The 21,043-nt window shown below is 42.7% G+C and overlaps 1 pseudogene; it reads left to right on the top strand.

Moving 5' to 3' along the window:
* The first annotated feature begins 6,603 nt into the window (after positions 1-6,603).
* Positions 6,604-7,563, top strand: LOC116826825 (olfactory receptor 5J3-like; annotated as a pseudogene).
* The last annotated feature ends 13,480 nt before the right edge of the window (positions 7,564-21,043 follow it).

Raw genomic sequence — 21,043 nt, 5'->3', positions numbered from 1 at the left:
GGCTTTAGCACCCTATGGCAAGCTCGAGGTTTCCTTACCTCCGCCGGTACACCTATTAAAAATGGCTCCTACATCGCTGCTCTCCTGTATGCAGTTTTACTTCCCTCTGCCCTAGCTATTGTTAAGTGCCCTGGCTACTTGACGGCAGATACTGATGTTGCTAAGGGTAACGCATTTGCTGATGCCTCTGCTAAACATGCTGCTGCCATAGAACCTTCCCCAGATGCATTTCTAGGTTCCCTTTCTGTTTCTCACTGACCTCACCCTGCTCCAGGACTCTGCCCCAGAAGCCAAGAGACTCCTGGGTTGCCCAGAGTTGCTCTCTACATCCTGATTCCCTTTGGCGCTCCGCCTACTGGTGTCTTTGGTCCCCCTTTTCACTCTATCCATTTCACTGGCCCCCTGCTATACTGTGTTCTTCGCATGTAGAAAGGAGGGAATGGTCTCTGCTATAAAACTAGGGTGGGATGGGGCCCCATTTCAGCTCTTTTGCAATGCCTTTCACTGTGTCCGACCTGTACCAGCTTGCCAAAGCCACAATATTGGTAAACCCTGTAAAAAAGTGGCTCAGGATTCGGGGCCTGCCCAAGCACCGTTCTTTGAATTGGCAACTTTGATTTTGTACAAATGCCTAAGTGTTCAACGATATGAATTTATCTGGTTATGGATATATTTTAATTCTGATTGAATTGCTTCTTTAAGCCTTCCCTGTCACAAGACTGATTATTAGCTGTCTGTTGCCAAATGTTTGTTATCATATTTATGCCTGCCAAGGAATTCCTGCACTCTGTCCAGTGACCAGGGTACACATTTTACTGGACAAATTGTTCAACCCTGGATCGTATATTAACATATCACCACTGCTGCGCACTGTCCCTACCACCCACAAAGTGCAAGGTGCTGTGGAAAGGCAAATGGTGTACTTAAGAATAAGCTTGCTAAGATTTGTGATTCCACAGAGTTAAAAAAAAAAAAAAAAATGCTGGCCAGCAGCCTTCGTTCTGGTCCTTATGGCAATGCAATCCTACTCCATCCAAAGGCATAAATTGAGTCCTTTTGAAAAATTGTTTATGGGGACACCCTGTGCGAGCTGTGGCTTGCAATACTCCCAGTCCTAGACTTGAAACTTAACTTACAGTACACTCCTTCAATATTGCACCCGGGACTAAATGTAAGCAGTAAGTCACTTCCATTCACAGGCTTCAAGCCGCTTGGCCGACGGAACCACACCTCCGAAGTTGGCCTCACAATCTCTAGCCAAGTGACTGGGTCTACGTAGAACCGCCACATCCCACTCAAAAAACACGCCTTAGAACCCCAAATGAAAGGGTCCTCGTCAGGTACTTCTTACTAGACCCAGACGACTGTTAACTACCTGGCATCGCAGCGTGGATACATGCTTCGCAGTGTAAGAAGACACTCTCCCCGGTGAACCAATCATCACCTCAGAACCGCGAGCAGAGTTAGCATTTTGACACCATAAGAAGATGTAGAGGACAGCCTGCAATCACTTACAATCTACGCTCTTGTAAGGGTTGGTTGCCAGAAGCGGACGACAACCTAAAGCAAGGCCCACCAAAAGAAGCAGTAGCGAGCCTAGCGCCTGCTGCCTGGTGGACATAAAACTGCGACTGCGGTTCCCTCAGTTGAGGTTGTCAGAACCGGAAGGGCCTTGCCTCCAACATGCACCTGTGGTGGCACCTCTTCCTCAGCTGCTGGTGTCTTAAGGTCTGGGGAGCCCACAATGACAATTCTTTTATCCAGCAGCAAGTGTGGGTAGCTCAGACCCATAATACTTCTAATTGCTGGATCTGCAGCCACATCCCAGCCCACTCTCAAGCTGGTGTTCCTGTCCTGACTATGCCACTCAATTCTCCAGACCTCACTGGAGGACCTTGTCCATTTAACAAAACATGGATCGGCAATGACACTTGGGAAGCAGTGGGAATAAATGTATCTAAATGGACAAGTGTGATGGAGGGAAAAGGTCATTGGTGTTGGGTGTGTAATGGGACAGGGCTAGATCTGGGAAAAAGCTGTTGCCTTCGGAATATTGTGGCCAATAGTGTATGGGATTATTCGAACAAAACTAAAGAGTGGCAGGCCGGGTATGGGGATATGAATTTTTTTTCGACCTGGGATCAAACAGAAAAATCTATCTCATGCTCCCCCTACTGTAATCTTAATAAAAATAATACAATCTTTTAATGCCATACAAACAACACCACTCCTCATAAGGAGAATTACCCTGTTCCCTTTGGAGGATATTACTCCTCCTTTGCAGACACCTATGTAACAAATGGGTGCAATTGACCCTTCCCGGCCTTAATAGGCCATCATTGGGTTTGTGGAACCAAAGCTTATACTGCATTACCAGTTAACTGGTCAGGTAACTGTTATCCCGCCTGACTCTTCCCACAATTCTGAGTGCTAGGGTCCTTCCCACGAGAACGCCTCCGTAATTTCAAGCAAAAAAGAAGAGACTTATGGTATATAAATAACATAAGCCCCTTAACCTGGGAAGAGACCATTGGCGGTTCCCTTATCCCACTTGGGAGAGTAATACACCATGCAAAAAGGCTCCTGAGCTTACAAGCAGTAGTTGAAATAATGGCAAATGAAACCAGGGAGAGAGTTTAAAAACCCTGGCCAAAGAGACAGGGGTGATCCGACAGATGGCCCTCCAAAACCGTCAGACATTGGACATAGTGCTGGTGGCCAAAGGTGGGACCTGTGCTCTCATTGGAAAATAATGTTGTGTGTTTATACCTTACAATACCAATGAGGTAATAGATCGAGCTAGCCACTTAGAACAAATCGCATATCTTCCCCATGAAGAGCTGAGTTCTTGATGAAAGTGGCTAAGTAACCTGTTCAATTTCTCTGGCAAAGGAAACTGGTTGTTTCAGGGAGCCCTGACTCTCCTGTTTGGAATCCTAGTGATTTTTGTATGTTTTCAGTTAATCTCCTGTTGATCCAGAATTGTGTAAAATATGCTACCCAGGTGACTGCCCCAAAACAGAGTGCTGATATGATGATTTTGAATATCGCTGATGAACAAAGAGATAAAAAACGGTTAATATGTGGAACCCAGTAAAATGTTGGTCATGGCGAAGTGTGACCAAAAGGAGGGATTGTGAAAGTAGAATGAATTATATTGTAACAATAGAAAGGATTAAAGAAATGCTGTCTGTACCTTTAAGCAAAATTTCTGGAATGCTGCAATCCATGTGTCAGGAATGCAGACATTAATGTAGAACAATTGCTCCATTTAAGGGCAATTGGTGAAGTATTAGCTTTAGATCGATAAGAGTTAGTAAGGAACTAGGATATGCATGGTGTGCCCCAGGTGAATTTTACTGTTTTGCTCTCTTTGTCCCTTTTGTTTAATTCCTGCTCTTTCATCTGTATAAATAAGACTGTTTTGGTCTTGCATGGCCGCTCACATTATCTGGGTGTTATTAGCAGAGCGCTGTGCTAATAAAATAGAGTGGTCTAACAAACTGTGAGTCCTGATTCTAACTTTGACACTTACTTATGCACACTTTTTATTTTATTTTATCTATTCTATCTATCTACTATGACTACTACTAGTAGTAGGCTGTACTTGCTCTTCTTAAACTTTAAGTTTCAAGGGAACTAAGCTAAGCTTGGTTTCCCTAAGCTTTTATTCTTAGTTTTGTTTATTAGGTTTTGATTTTAAGTTTAAGTAAGTCAAGTAAACTCTAAGTTATCTCTTAGCATTAGTTTCTTTTAAGCACTGCATCTCTCACTCAAGAATTGAGAAACCTGAACTGCCAGGCTGGTCCTGTGTCTCTTACCCTCAGGTTATCAAGGAAGGGTGTGAGTATGTTAACCAAAGCTTTGTTCCATATAATACAAACATTAACATATTTTTCTTTTGAATAACAGTAATTTAATTGTAACTTTTTATAACTCTGGGTATTTTACCATTTACTTACTATTATTGATTTTAATAAAAGGTCTTTAAGGCTATAACTGTCTGAGGGTGAACTTCCTATCATACCCCGAAAGGTCCTTTGTAAATTCTGTGGAGCCTGATTTGGGACAAGATCATTTATCTTCTGACCAAAAAGATTGATGACCCTAAAACCCATACTATTACTATTAATAATTTATTATTATTATTAATGAAATTAAATTAAAATTGACAAATTAAATTAATATTGTGAGTTTACACCCTAAATCAGGCTACAGTCTGCAACTTGTGCAGCTCTAGCTTCTTCTGATCTTCACTCTTACTTAATTTGCTTATTTTTCTGTCACTATGTCCCTTACCCAAAATAAGCAATCAGAAAATAACAAACGTAATCACTTTGTCTGTTCTCCAGCCACCACACCCAAAACTCACTTAAAATCACTACCAGTGTCTCAAAGCAATCAGCTATGTACAGATCCTGCTGACTACGCCACTGTGATGGGTTGGGTCACAGAAACCCCCTTGGGACTGCCACCGGATGTCCTGAGACTACCTCTGAACCTGTTTCCTCTGCCGGCTTGAGACTTCAGTATTTTGCCTTGTTTGAGCCAGACACGTTTGCCTGCTGCAAACACAGATCCAAGTCTGAACCACGTCCCGCAGAAGCTGCAGGCTTCACTGAAAACAGCTCAAGAAGTACTCCTGTCTCCAGCACTCAGATACCCAGCTCCCAATGGGGTCCAGCCCCCAAATAAATCCATTTTACCCTGTATAAGCTTTATACAGGGTAAACTCATAAATTGTTTCCCCTCTATAACACTGAGAGGGAGATATGCACAGCCATATGCCCCCCACCAGCTATTAATACATACACTGGGTTAATTTACATGTAAAAACGGGATTAATTAAATAAAAAAGTCAGATTAAAGTGGTTCCAAGTAATAACAGCCAGAACAAAGTAAATTACCAAACAGAATAAAATAGAACATGTAAGTCTAAGCCTAATACAGTAAAAACTAAATGCAGGTAAATCTCACCCTCAGAGATGTTCCAATAAGCAAAGGAAGGACATAGGATACCATGGTGATTGGCATGCTATTAATAGCTAGATAATCTGGAGTACTCTTACATGTTTTATAGGTTTTTCATTCCACTTCTTGGTCCCAGGACAATGAGGTGATTCTGAAACCAGGAATGACTCAGAAGATAACAGCTACAGCTGCAAACAATTAGTACATTTCACCTGTTTCTAACTTTCTGTCCCTTTGAATCTAAATGTCTTGCTAAGGCTGGTTGAATGTTTTTCTTCAGAAGTTTTTTTAATGGGAAATTGGATTTTCAATCAACTATTTTTTTCCATAAAATTATTTTTCCCCTGCAAATTATCAGCTTTCCATCAAAAAAACCAAACTCCCCTTCTCCCTAAACCATGGCTGTGGGACTCTGGTGAAGTTCCAGGGCAGTTCAGCAAGAGGAGAGCCATCATGCATCATGGGGGATGTAGTCCAGCCTGAGAGCCTGGCCCATGGAAGAGATTGGTGGTGTGTGGGATCTGAGGCACCCCCCATGGTATTTCCGAGTCGATATGTTAAGTTCTTAGAAAAAGAATTCGGTCTCCACAACAAAAAAACCCAAAACCCTTTGTGGATCCGTTCTACCCAACTTGCAGTGAAAACAGTAGGATGAAATCTATCCCTAACATCATACTCTGTAACTCTGGTAGAAATTGCATCACTTCAGAACACAGTAAGGAAGAGTAGGTCAAATTAATCCCCAGGGCACCAATTACACTGAGGGTTGCTTTGGCTCACTGAATGCCTTAATTAGGTGTTATGGCTCTCTAATCTCAGGTATTCCCAGTTGCTTCAGGAATCATGTGCCACAGATCACATCTCTCAGTATAAAACTTCCCAAATGCTCCAAACTTGCAGTTTCTGTCGCAGGAGAAACGCCACCACATCTCTCTCTCTCTCTCTTTGCAGCAGGTATGTGCTATTGTCCTGAATTACAGTCACACCAACATGTGGACACCATGGGAATCAGCAAGTGTTGAATTTAAGACCTCCAGCACTTAAAGCCTCAGCCCCAACTCCTACCCTTAGCTAAAGGAGCAACCTTCTTGGGTGGAAAAAATAGGCAATAATATAGTCACTGAAGCCAGTGCTTTTCATTGTGTCTCTGGGTTTTCATACAGGCTAAAGTAAATGCCAAAAAGATTAATTAGCACAGTAAGCAACTTTACCCTAAACCGACATGCCAAGCCACAGAGCTCACCTTGCCCAAAGAGGGTGGAAAGGTTGACACTCCATTACTCTCACCCTTTCTTTAGCTAAGGAATAATCTCTTCAAACTGATTGTCTCACAGCAGAGTCACAAGTCACTGTTCACTGTTCGGATTAGTGAACAGGAGCGTTTGTGTGTGGGGAATGATTAACCTGCATGTCATTGTATTTGCACAGTGTGTGCATCTTATTGAACACCTGGAATGACCAGCTGTGAACATCTGGCTGTGTGAACTAAGCCCTTCCCTGAATGGATACTGATATGCATTAAGAAATTGATCTCTGTTTATTTTCACTCACTTCATTGCAGAGAAGGGACAGGCTTTCCACACCATCCACCTGCGCACATCTCTGTAGCTGCCTGATCTGTGTTCAGAGGAGATGGAAGAGGGAAATCACTCGGAGGTTACTGAATTCATTCTCTCAGGACTGACAGATCGTCCGGAGCTGCAGGTTCCCCTCTTTGTGGTGTTCCTACTGATTTATGGTATCACCCTGGTGGGGAATGGGGGGATGATCTTGTTAATCGTGAGTGATCCATAGCTTCACACCCCCATGTACTTTTTCCTCAGTATTTTGTCTTTCTGTGACCTCTGCTTTTCCTCAATAGTTTCCCCTAAGCTGCTGCTGAATTTCTTAGCCGAGAGGAAAAGCATTTCTTACGCTACCTGTGCTGTGCAAATGTCTCTCTCTATCGCTTTTGCAGATGCTGAAAGCCTCTTGTTGGCCCTGATGGCGTATGACCGTTATGTGGCCATCTGTAACCCGCTACTCTATACGGTCACCATGTCCAGGCAGCTTTGTAAACAGCTGGTGGCTGGGGCATTAGCCGTGGGTATGGTGGATTCAGTGATATACACGAGTTTTATATTTCGTCTGTCATTCTGCAGCTCCAGCATCATCAGGCATTTCTTCTGTGACATCCCTGCACTATTGGTGCTCTCCTGCTCTGACACCCGCATCAATGAGATTGTGATGTTTGTTTTCACGTGCCTCTTTACAGTGGGCAGTTTTGTGACTGTCATCCTCTCCTATGTCTATATCATCTCCACCATCCTGCAGATCCGCTCCACTGAGGGCCAGTGCAAAGCCTTCTCCACCTGCTCTTTCCACTTGACTGCGGTGATTCTGTTTTATGGTACCCAATTCTTCATCTATTTACGTCCCACCTCCAGCTATTCCATGGACACAGACAAAGTGGCCTCAGTATTTTACAAGCTGGTGATCCCCATGTTGAACCCCCTCATCTACAGCCTGAGGAACACGGAGGTGAAGGACGCCCTGAGGAGAGCAATGAATAAACTCCAATTTTTGAATCCATTTAACTCAGTATTGGTTTAGTGATGGGGAGTGGAAACAGATGAATTCAATTCCCAGCCCAATGCAGTGTAATTTCACAGAGCCCTTTGGGGTATTGTTCATTACTGTATTGTTATTATTATTAATCTGTTTGTATCCCAACACGCCCTGCAGCCCCCACCTAAAATTAGGGCTTTATTAGGTGATTACCCCAGCAAAATTCCAGGAGGCACCTGTTTCACATGTGTGAATATAGGTAACGTGCTTCGAAAGCACAGACCTATTTGTATTGGGAAAGAAGAGGGGGGCGTCTAATCTAACTCCCTCTGCTTGGTAGTGGGTTTGGTTTTGTCATGAAGTTGCAAGTATGAAGTGTGTGATTTCAATGGCTGAACCAAAGGGCTTTTTGCACACCCTTCTGATCCTCTGCAGCCCTTTATGTCCCCTGCGGGGTTGTTGTAGAGATTGTCGCCTGGTTTGTATCCATGTGTGTGGAGGAGAAAGGTGATTTCCATCACAATGGCCTTTATTTTAAGCTAAGGGACCAACAAATAAGGTAAGAACAAGGGTAACATTTCCAAAAGAGAGCATGGTGTGTGTGCCTCCTCTGTGAGAATCTGCACTGAACTGACATATAAAACATATGGAAAGTTGAGTTTTCTTACCATATAATGAGCCAGAAAGAAAAAGTCTATCAGACACTAGATGTTTATACCACAGGACAGGTTACCAGGTTATGCTTACTTACGACTAAATCAAGAATTTTCTCTCCTCTTGTGGGTTCCAGGACAGCTGCACCAAGAGGCAGTCATTAACGTGTCAAGAAACTTTATCTCTGCATCTCATCCTGATGAGACATGTACCCAGGCCAATATGGGGATAATTGAAATCCCCTGTTATTATTGAGGGTTTTTTTATTATTTTATTATTTAATAGCTCTCTAATCTCCTGAGATTTCACAGTCATATCACCATTCTGCGGGAAAGTACTATGGAGTCAGAAGAATATTGTACAGCTCTGGTTACTTGAGTGAGATATGGATAGGCTGGCCAATAGCTATTTTGAGTTCATGGGGTTACAAAAAATTGAAAAACAAATTCGTTCAACCTGAACCAAATCTGAAAATTCCCTAAATGTTTGACAAATATAAAATTGACAAAATGTCCTGTAGATCGAAGGAAATATTTAGCATGACCAGAAATGGAACATTTCTTTCCTTCCTGGATACTTTTTGATGTAAAAGCAAAGACAATGTAGGGCACACTGACAAAATGGAAGGATGGAAGAGGCAGTAATGGTGCTGCTTCCCTTGGAGATTTTACTGAGTGATTAGATCACTCCGTGGGATGTGGGAGATCCAGGTCATTTCCCACTCTGTCTGATGGGGAGAAGTTATTGATAGTGGGTCTCTCACATTGCCAGACGGTACCCTGAGACTGGCTCTGTTTGTCCTGCATCTGTTCTAGGACTGGTCTACTCTACAGCTGTAAATTGATCTCAGTTATGCTACTTCAAGTTGACTAAGTCAGTCTGATTTACAGCGGTGCACACATGCTATGTCACGAAAGGTTACTAACTGAAGGAGTGTATATCACATCATCGATTGCGTTAGTGTAGCCAGCCGCAGAAATCCATGATGGAACATAGTGTCTGAGGGAGCTGAGTACAGACTTCAACAGGTGTGAACGCTCCCATCGATTTAGCATGTCTTCTCCAGACAAGTTCAATCAAACCTTTCATCTATCGCAGTAACCTGATTTAGTCATTAGCGTAGATATGGCTCAGTCTCCCTGTTGAAGTGTTGCATTGGATAAAACAGAAGAATACAGGGCCAGAAGAGAGAATGACTCTATAGACAAGTAGTTTGGGGCACCAACATGCTCAACTTCATGTCTCTGTTCCAGTGTTATTAATTAGTCATCTACCATAGGACAACTGGAAAGGAGAGATTGAGAGCAACCCAGACTGGAATAGCACATCACTCAGTGGCTGGTGCTTCTGTAAATACAGCGAAACCCAAGTGCACATCTTTGCCCAGCACTGGGCAGAAGGGGAATGGAACGTGGAAAATCTCACCCCTCCATCGGCTGCCTAAATCTAACTCCCACACAAACTTGTTTTGGGACAAGGCTCTAGGAGACTTTGTAACACATTGTGAATAGTTCAGGTCAACCCCAATGCATTGTTTTTACGTAAATTATTACTCCAAAAATTTACCCATTCTAGATACTTTTGTGTCCCAATCCTGGGAAATTACTTAAAAATTTTAGGAGAGCTGACAAACATATGAAGTGGAATAGTCACTTCTGTTTCTATCATATTCAAAAGACCTCACAGGAGAGACAGTGATCCAAACACGCTGATTCTCTGCCCCTGTGTTCTATTTCCACAAGAAAAGACACAGCAACAACATATGCATGTGCTGTGCACACCTGTTGTCTGGGAGCAAAGATGCTCAGGGATCAAGTCTCAAAGTCATGCCAGACGCAGCTCCAGAGGTACTGAGGGAAACATTGGGTGGTGGAGCAAACAGGGAAAGATTCAACTCTGACTTTACGCTTCTGATTTTATGGTTCTGAGCAGTACTGCTTCCGTCTTCAACTCATTGTAAGTGAAGGGAGAAAAAAAAAAGGTACCACAAGTCATGGGCAAACAAGTCAGTTTCATAACACTTCAGCCTTAATTGAATGACAGTGAGCTGTTCATGAGGAGGAAGGAAGGAATTATCCTGAGAGGAGAAATTTCAACTTTTCTGAATAATTTACCTATCAAAAGAAGGAAAGAGCTTTACCAAGGGAGAGAGAAGATGATTGGAAAGGAGGAGAAATAGCTTAACAGGAAAGGGAAAACTCCTCATCGATTCAGGGAATGTCTATTCCAGGGTCGGCAACCTTTCAGAAGTGGTGTGCCAAACTTCATTTATTCACTCAGTTTAAGATTTCGCATGTCAGTAATACATTTTAACTTTTTAGAAGATCTCTTTCTATAGTATCTATATATACAACTAAACTATTGTATGTAAAGTAAATAGGTTTTTAAAATTGTTTAAGAAATTTCATTAAATTAAATTAAAATGTAGAGCCCCCCAGACCAGTGGCCAGGACCCGGGCCATGTGAGTGTCACTGAAAATCAGCTCGCATGCCGCCTTTGGCACATTGCTATAGGTTGCCTACCCCTGGTCTATACTAAAGCCATACATTGACTCAGCTATGGTGTGTAGCAGTGCTCGTAGTATAGATGCTTTCCACATTGATGGAAGGGTTTTTCCTTCGATGCAGTAAATCCATGTCTCCAGGAGGTGGTAGCATAGGTGTGAAAATTCCCTCGCCCCTGTATGACGGAGAGCTGTTGATCTATTTTTTAAGATAAACCAGGCCTCAGAGAAGCTGCCGATGGAAAAGACCAGTTGGGAAATCTAGTCCATGTCCCTGCCAGGGCAGCAGAATCCCTTCGGTCCTTCTTTTTGTTCAGGCAAGTTGGAAATATTCCAGTTGTCCGCTTCCAGTAAGATTATTCTGCATTATTCTGCATTCTGACCGAGCTCAGTGTCAGGTGCTGTGGTGTGTATAGTGGGAACTGTGTGGCGTGGTGTGGGTGTGTGGTGTGTGGTGTGTGTGTGTGTGTTTGGTGTGCAGTGGGCACTGTCTGTGTGTGTGCGCATTTAGTGTGCATTGGGCACTCTGTGTGTGCATGTGGTGGGGGGTACAGTGGAGCTGAATATTAAGTGTAGGCAGGTTTGTGTCCCTTGCCCCGCCCAGTGCTCAGGTTGGCATCCCCCCTCCTCCCAGTGCAGGGAGGGTTCCTTGTCAGATCATAGATTCAGAGGACTGGAAGGGGCCTCAGGAGGTCATCTATTCCAGTCCCCTGCACTAACAGCACAACTGAGTATTATCTAAACCATCCCGGAGAGATGTTTGTCTAACCTGCTCTTAAAAATCTCCAGTAGTGGAGATTCCACAGCCTCCCTGGGCAAGTTATTCCAGTACTTCACCACCCTCATTGCTGAGATGTTTTTCCTAATTCAACCTAAACTGCCCTTGCTGCAATTGAAGTCCATCGGTCCTTGTCCTAGCCTCCCCCCCCCCACCCCCACATTGTTTAGCAGTTTTATTCCTAAACTCTGTGTGATGGGTTGGGTCACAAAAACCCCTTTGGAACTGGCACCTGATGTGCTGAGATGTGAAGCTGAAAGTCTCATCCTCTAGGTGAATGTCCCTAGCCACCAGTTTATAAAATCATTCTCACTTTCTGGACCTGTGAGACTTCCTCAGGTTTGTCCACTGATCTCAGTTAGGCCCTGCAGACCTTGTTGGAATACAAACAAATTAATAATAACAACAATATAATAATGAAAAATACTCATAAGAATGAGAACATAAGAATGGCTGTACTGGGTCAGACCAAAGGTCCATCTAGCCCAGTATCGTGTCTACTGACAGTGGCCAATGCCAGGTGCCCTGGAGTGAGTGAACCTAACAGGTAATGATCAGGTGATCTTTCTCCTGCCATCCATCTCCACCCTCTGACAAACAGGACTAAGGACACCATTCCTTACCCATCCTGGCTAATAGCCATTAATGGAATTAATCTTCATGAATTTATCCAGTTCTCCATGTTATAGTCCTAGCCTTCACAACCTCTTCAGGCAAGGAGTTCCACAGGTTGACTCTGCGCTATGTGAAGAAAAACTTCCTTTTATTTGTTTTAAAGGTGCTGCCCATTAATTTCATTTGGTGGCTCCTAGTTTTTATATTATGGGAACAAGTAAATAACTTTTCCTTATTCACTTTTCTCCAAACCGCTTATAATTTATATATACCTCTATCACATCCCTCCTTAGTCTCCTCTTCCAGCTGAAAAGTCCTAGCCTCTTTAATCTCTTCTCATATGGGACCCTTCCAAACCCCTAATATGAACTTTTTTCTAATGCCAGTACATCCCTTTGGTGTCACTAGAGGAGGTTTTTGAACTAATTGCACATTTAACAAGGCACCGGGACCAAATGTCCTTCACCCAGTTGAGGAGACCACATCTGTACACAGTATTCAGACGTGGGCTCATGGTTTATATAAGGCAGAATATTCTCTGGCTTCGTCTCTATCCTTTTTTAATGATTCCTAACATCCTGTTTGCTTTTTGACTGCCAGCTGCCACTGCATGAAGTCTTCAGAGAACCTGTATTCCATGATGACTCCAGATCTTTCTTCCTGATTAGTTGGAGCTAAATTACGACCCCATCATATTGTGCATATTGATGTATAGTTGGGTTATTTTTCAGTGTAATTCCTTTACCTTATCACATTAAATTTCATTTGCCATTATTGGTTGCCCAATCAGCTTAGTCCTGCACAGATCTTTTTGAAGTTCTTCACATTCTGCTTATGGTCTTAAACTATCTTCGAACACTTTAGTATCATCTGCAAACTTTGCCACCTCACTGTTACCCCTTCTCAGATCATTAATGAGTAAGTTGAATAGGATTAGTCCTAGGACTGACTAGATTTTTTTCTCTCCTTTTCCATCAGTCTTCTCCCTCCTTGTAAAGCTCTTTCCTTCTTTTGATAGGTAAATATGTTCAGAAATTTTTACTCTCAGCATAATTTCTTCCTTCCTTTCCCATGAATGTCATTTCAATTAAAGGCTGAAGTGCTCTGAAACTGATTTGTTTGCTCATGTCTCGGTGGTGCCTCTTTGTTTTTCCTCCCTTCACTTACACTGAGTTGAGAAGGAGGGAAGCAGTACCTGCTCAGAACCCTAAAATCAGACTTAGAGTCGAATCCTTCCCTTTTTGCTAACTACACCAAAGTTACCCTTAATACCTCTGGAGCTGCTTCCTTGGGTGTTTCCTCATAAACAGAAACTGCCATTTTGGAGCATTCGGGAAGTTTTATACTGAGATGCGTGATCTGTGGGACATGATTTTTGAAGCAACTGGGAATACCTGAGCCCAGAGCACCATGACATCTATTTAATGCGTTCAGTGAGCCAAAGCCATCCTTGGTGTAATCCATGCCCTGGGGATTAATGTGGCCCATTCTTTCCTAACCCTAATCCTAACCCTAAACCTGGATCAAACAATTCATATTGATAGGGAATTGAAAACTAAATATATCATCATAATTATTCATAGTTACTAGAGAAGTGACTCATGAATTAATTCACCCTTTGAACTCGATTCTTCTGTCCTTGTTATCTTGTTATAGAATGAACACTTATGTTAGCTTTTCTGATTGTGCCTAATAATACTTTTGTGTTGCAAGTAAATCTACAAATAACTATATGTTTAATATATTGGTTTAATTTCTCAAATAAATATACAAAATTTAGAGGTCCTTTCCAATTGTTATGCATGTGGAGAATGAAAAAACTGACACCTACAAAATGTCTAAATAAATTCTTACAATTGTTGTGGCAACAAATTAATGTATTAATATTGGTATTTATTAGTATCTTACAGTTCTGTAATGTTAGATGGTTCTTCTCGGGAAAGGTTCTGGCTATTATTGTACATCAAAATATTTGTGTTAGAGAGTCTGATCTTAATCCCATTTAAGTCAGTAGCAAAGCTCCCATAGAATTTAAATGGGGGGGGATTGGGTGCCTGCCTTGGATGGTGCTAAACTTTTTGTAATGTCCTATTATCTGGTTTTTGTATGATTCTTATATAACGAAATATTTTTGTGGATGTTCCAGCCAGAATATAGGTAATGGCCCCTGCTATGAGTCATCGAAGCATGCAAGGGCATGGACCAGCTCATGTGACGCTGGACTCCATCTTGTTCCTGTACTTTTCCACTAACTGTGCTTGGGGCTTTGTTTGGAACAATGAAGTTCCCTCCACATGGCAGAAGCTATGAAAGGAGGAAGTGACATCATCACTTGGCTTCACTCCCCCCACCCCCAACTGGACACCTGAAAAGATGGCTAGAGGACAAAGACTTTGACTGGGGAAGTGGCCCCAGGTGGGAAAGAAGGAATTCCAGCCTGTGTGTGGAAGATTGGTGATGTATTCATCACGGTGAGACCCTGCTTGATTCAAACCGTCTAGGCTATAGAACTTAGATGTGATTTTTTCTTTATTTCTTAGGTAATCTGCTTTGATCAAACACTTATACTTATAATCAATTAAAATCTGTCTTTCTGTAGTTAATAAACCTGTTATTTGAAGGCGTCTATTTGAAGTGTAAAGGGAAATCTGCTAAGGAACTGGGTGGGGGGGGCATTGTCCTCTCCACATGAGGGATGGGGGATGGAGTAATAACTTACACTGGTAAGGCTTCTGACAAGGGCAGACAGTACAGTCTAGGCCCGAGCCTGGGAGCAGAGGGAGAACTGACTGTAGCCCATTGTTGTTATATCAGCTGGCAAAGCATTCATGTAACTCAGCTGGGTGTGTGTCCCTCCTTGTGAATGTTTGTGTCAGTGGCAAGACCTCTTGCATTGTCACAGTATGAAAGGGAGCTCAGGTTGGTAGGATAGAGAGCTCGCGTGCCCAGTTGCAGGTTGCACCCGGCAAACCTACTGAAGGTGCTGTGACTGGATAGGTCTCTCTGAGGGCCCAGTTTGGCTAGTGATGATGATGCATGAGGTGGACAATGCCCCATTTGACTCTCAGAGAGCAGGTGGAATTTGCAGAGAGAGAAAAAACTCCCTGGTTAGCAGTGAGATATGATCTGAGCATACTTGGTGCAGATATTAGTGAGAGACAATAAGCACTGAGAGCCATGATGCCATTTTTACCAAGTGACTTTTCAAAGAGCTCACTACCTGTTAAAGTGAACATGATGCAAGTGATAGGTGTCTGACTGACAGCAGGACCGGTGCTAGTGTTTTTAGCGCCCTAGGTGCATGGCCATTTTGCCGCCCCGCACGCTGGTCCACGGCTCCGGTGGAGCTGCCGCAGATGTGCCTGTGGGAGGTCCTCCAGAGCCGTGGGAGCAGCGGACCATCCGCGGGAATGCCTGCAGCAGCTCCACTGGGGCCGCGGGACCAGGGGACCCTCCACAGGCATGACTGAGGCAGTCCACCGGAGCTGTCTGCCGCCCCCCGCCGGCCAAAATGCCCCCCCCCTCCAATAATTCTGGTGCCCTAGGCAATTGCTTAGGCAGCCTAAATGGAAGCGCCGGCCCTGACTGACAGCTCTCTGAAGACTGCTCTCAGTCATCCACATCAGACACACTGTGGGCAGCTGCAATAAAGACTTACGTACAAGCCCGTTCCAACTAATGTTCCTCAGTGCTGACCTAGAAGCAACGTCTCCAGGGGCTGATAGTCTTCAGTCTCTGTGGCCTAGTCACTCTTTGCTTTCTCTGCTGAAGTTGCCAATGAGGTACCAATAAGCACAAAGTGCAATGGTGGAATTTGTGATGTGGGCAGAGCTGGTCAAACATTTTCCACCAAAATTATTCTTCATGAAATTGTAGGCTTTCAGCTAAATGGATATTTTTTTGTCATCCAAAATTTGAATTCCTGAGAGCCTAAATATTTTTTGATTTAATTTGAAAACTAAAATATTTCAATTCCGAAATACTGCCAAGGTGCCTTATGGAGCTGTAGCTCCAGTAACTCGTGCTCCAGTTCTCCTTGGTGAGCCCTGTTCCCCAGTCAGACTTCATCTCCCATGATGCACTGCGGCCATGTATCAGTAATGATACACCTCCTTCCGTCACCAAGAAGGGAGACCATAATGCATCATGGAACATGTAGGCCAACCAGGTAGTGCAGCCTGCAAAGAAATATGGGAGCAAGAGGCTCTTGAACTACAACTCTCATGAGGCACCTCAACATCATTTCCAAGTCAAAATATTTCAGTATACAGCCAAAATGTGATAAATTGTGATTTTTCAAGGGGAAAGGGTTTACTTTCCTTGTGTTAAGATCCAGAGGGTCTGGGTCTTGAGGTTCCCCGGGCAAGGTTTTTGGGGGGATCAGAGTGTGCCAGGCACTAAAATTCCCTGTTGGTGATGGCAGCGCTACAGGTTCTAAGCTGTTAATTAAGCTTAGAGGAATTTATGCTGGTACCCATCTTTTTTGGACGCTAAGGTTCAGAGTGGAGATTTATACTATGACAAACCCTCTGCTCAAAGCAGACCTAATCCCCAAATAAATCATCCCAGCCAGGACTTTGTCAAGTCTGACCTTAAAAACCTTAAAGGAAGGAGATTCCACCACCTCCCTAGGGAAACCATTCCAGAGTAATCATCATGTGATCCATCCTGTCACCCATCCAGCACTCAATGTGACTGATTTTCTATTGTCTTGCAGCTTGTATAGTCTTGTACACCTTTGAATCATAAGGCCCTGATCCAAGCCCACTGAAGTCAGTGAAAAGATTCCTAATTAACTCAGTGGATGTGAATCAGCATCTCATATTGCACCCTTGTTAGTGACATCACAAGCCTCAGAGGCCCAGAATCAGGCACGTTGGAACTAGAGCTGGTAAAACAGAAATGTAAAACAATTTTATTCAAAATTTCCAAGTTTGGTTTGTAGGTTTCAATACACAGTCATTTTAAATGTTTGGCAAGGTAATTTTCTTTAGCTTTTCCAGTTGTCCTTTCTTCTTTTCTTCAAACCTCTTCTGAAATTAAAAAGGAAAGACAAAGGGGGCTAGGGGAAGGGGAAAAAAGAAGAAACTAGGAAGACACTTAAACCAAGATATTGGCAAGTAATACTGAAAAACGACGTCATGGGACATTTTGAAAGTGGACACATTTGTTGTGAAAATTATCAATTTAGGAATAGAAAATGGCTATTTTTGACTAAAAAAGCTTTTCATCTTTAAAACTGTCTGCCATCTGTAATGGCAAACATTTTTCCACCAAAAATGAGTCAGAGCGAAAGAAAAGTTTCCTACCAAATTCTGTTCACATCATAACATTCTTCCTGCAAACACCAGGGTGATGAGGAAACCTTTGTCAAGTCACATAGCAGGTCTTTGCCTCCCCTTCCCCCTTTGTGGTTAGTCCACATAGTAAATTAACAAATCTACAGTAGAGGCCAAAAAAGAGGCGCTTAATATTTGAGCTCAAATGTAGATGCTCCTGCTTTTAGGACCTACTCCTTCACAGACAAACGAAATAGGAGCTTTACCACTAACTTCAATGGATGCTGCATCTGGTCCCTAATGCAGTAGATCCCTAGTCAATCTCTGTGTATGTCCCATGTCAGGCCATTGTAGTATTGCCAACCCCAAACGTTCAAAAATCATGACACTCGTCCCTTAAACGCATAAGATTAAGGAAAAAATACAAATAGTTGGGTTCTTTTTGTTGGCCTTCTGGTTTTTGAGCCATAGTGGGGCACGTAGGTCACGTTTTCAAGTTTTTCTTTGTAATCATAAGTGCTTGACAATTAATTGTCTTTAAATGAAAGCTGAGATTCACCTGACTCCAGGCACCGGAGCTTTAAGAAAAGCACCAAATGTCTTGAGGCAGACAATAAAATCACGGCAGTTGGCAACATTGTGAGTTGTTGCACATCCGTGCTTTCAGAGATGTTAGTAACTTCTTGTATTTGCACTTTGTTCTTTTTTAAATTGTGTCCTGGGCATGAAAATAGAGATTTACATGTTTAGAAGGTGTTAGTCTAGTCTTTGCTGAGCCACTGGAACCCATAAATGTTGGAAAAACAGATCTGGTTTTTATTTTGAATATTTTAATTTTTAAAGCCTAAGTAGCAAAAAGATTTGTCAAGAGAATGCCACACCTCCTCCTTGTCAGCTCTGCCCCCTCCCTTGAAACCTCAGCTGTGCCATTCTTACCCGGTCTTCCCGTATAATGGGCTAGGAACAGTTATGGTTTATAAACTCTTGGTGTGTATCCTTTCCCCACTCATGGCCAAGCACAGGCAATCTCTGAAACGTACTGTGTAATAAATGTCACCTCCTACACAACAGGACCCGTTCCTGTCTCCATTACAGTCAACATCCTTCTATCTCTCAGTGACAGAAATCAGTTTTTACTGCTGATTATTCTGTTGGCTCTGGAAGAACTGACATACCTGAGAGAGAGGATGTTGGACACTTATCCAATCTTACCACATCATCAGTTAAATTGTTTTTTCAGGTCCAATAGATTAATCTTTTCGCAAACCTAACTGAAGGTGCTGTACTGGATAGGTCTCTCTGAGGGCCCAGTTTGCTAGTGATGATTGATCATGAGGTGGACTAATGCCCATTTGACTCTCAGAGAGCAGTGTGAAATTGCAGAGAGAGAAAAAATCCCTGGTTACAGGCGATATGATCTGAGCATACTTGTGCAGATATTAGTGAGAGACATAAAGCACTGAGAGGCCAAGATGTCATTTTTTACTAATGACTTTCGAAGAGCTCACTACCTGTTAAAGTGAACATTGATGCGAGTGATAGTGTCTGACTGACCAGCTCTAGAGACTGAAGACTGCTTCTCAGTTCATCACGTCAGACCACTGTGAGCAGCTGCAATAAAGGACTTACACACAAGCCCTGTTCCAACTAACGTTCCTCAGTGCTGACCTATAAAGCAACATCTCAGGGACTGAAGTCTTCCAGTCCTGTGGCCTGTCAATACTTTGCTTTCTCTGCTGAATTGCCAATAAAGCACCAATAAGTACAGAGTGCAATGGATGGAATTTGTGATGTGGCCCAGAGCTGGTCAACATTTTCCACCAAAATTATTTCATGAAAATTGTAGGCTTTCAACTAAATGAATATTTTTTTTGTCATCCAATATAATTCCTGAGACCCTAAAGTATTTTTTGATTTAAATTTGAAAACTAAAATACTTCAATTCCGAAATACTGCCAAGGTGCCTTATCGAGCTGTAGCTCCAGTAACTCGTGCTCAGTTCTCCCTTGGGAGCCCCATTCCCCAGCCAGACTTCCATTCTCCCATGATGCACTGGGGCCATGTACAGTAATGATACACCTCTCCGTCACAAGAAGGGAAAGACAAATGCAATGGAACAGTTAGGCCAACCAGGGAGTGCAGCCTGTAAAGAAACATGGGAGCAAGAGGCTCTTGAACTACAACTCACATGAGGCACCTCAACATTATTTCCAAGTCAAAATATTTCAGTGTACGGCCAAAATGTGACAAATTGTGACTTTTCAATGAAAATTTCAAATGTTCAGTGGAAAAACAAATTCCCAACCAGCTCTAGGTGTGGCCACCTGTCATGCTAGAAGATGCAGTGAGGCACCCAACTCATTGCACAAAGGCTATCAATCAAACTTAAGATAAACCAAAATTTCTGATCACTATCAACCGGGCTTTCAGCCTGATGACTTGAGTGCAAAAAGAGTGCAACTCATTCCCAAGAGTTACTCTGTCCTCCCGTCTTCAGCCTCTTGGATGGTTTATTTTCCTAGAATAGTCACTCAAAAACTATAGCTGGATTTGATTTTAGTGTTTTCCATTTAGTGTCCTGCCCTGCAGGATGTGCAGCTCTGATCATCTCCATTTCCTTTTGAAATTTGAATATGTATGTAAGCCAATCTGTTCCGAGGCTGCATTGTTTAATTGCTTAGTGCATCCCGTAATGGAGATTAGGAGGGCTGGGGTTTGAGGAAGTCTCCTTTGTGATTCCAGAGTTCCCAGTACAATGTCAATATTACTGCATGATCAGGATATGAATCGTCCCACAGCTCATAGAATCATAGGACTGGAAGGATCCTCGGGAGGCCATCAAGTCCAGTCCCCTTCACTCAGTCCAGGATCAAGCACCATCTAGACCATCCCTGACACATATTTGTCTAACCTGTTCTTAAAAAGATCCAGTTACTCTTTCAAGCTGTGGATTTTGCCAGCTTCTGGAGCAGATCTGAATATACTTCACAGTAACAACTATAATCACTGGCAACTCCTTTGCTTTGATAGAAAGCTGAGAAAGGGCTTTTCTTTCAGATGCCAGCATGAACTGAAGTTCTGTTCAGATGTTCTTTACCACATAGGAGCAGTGTTCATAGCGCAATTTGGATGCTGGTAAGTGAGACTCTATTAGTGAAATTAAAAAAAAAATTGTATTCGCTAGTGGGAGTTGAAATTATATGAACTTTATGTTCAAAGGAACAAAATATTTTATAATCCACTGTTCACAGTAACTTGGATTCAGTTTCTATTTGTTTGGGAATGACTGGGTTCAATAACATAAGCAATATGCTTGGATTTTGACTCTTCTGATAAGAAATGATTGAAATTATTTGCATTAGGTAATGCAAAACCAGATCAGGTCCCAGAAAACAGGCAATGTACAACACCATAATAAGAGACAATCTATGCCCAACAAGTTTGAGATCAAAAGGGACAGGACACACAGGATGAGAGACAAGAAGTATTATATCCTAATTTTACAGGTGGGGAAACTTAGGCACAGGGAGATAAGCGTGAATTTCAAGGGTCCTAAATCACTTAGGAGCTTGATCCATTTTCAAAGATCCATTTGAAAATAGGAAGGGTCCTAAATTACATGGACATTTTTGAAATTTCCTCTGAGTCTGTCATGAAGGATCAGAGACGGTATCGCTGTAGAGGGGAATTGAATC

Source organism: Chelonoidis abingdonii, chromosome 4 (assembly GCF_003597395.2).
Source record: "Chelonoidis abingdonii isolate Lonesome George chromosome 4, CheloAbing_2.0, whole genome shotgun sequence".
Lineage (NCBI taxonomy): Eukaryota > Metazoa > Chordata > Testudines > Testudinidae > Chelonoidis > Chelonoidis abingdonii.
The sequence above is the reverse complement of the archived record's forward strand: the minus strand, read 5'-3'. Positions and strand labels throughout refer to the sequence as shown.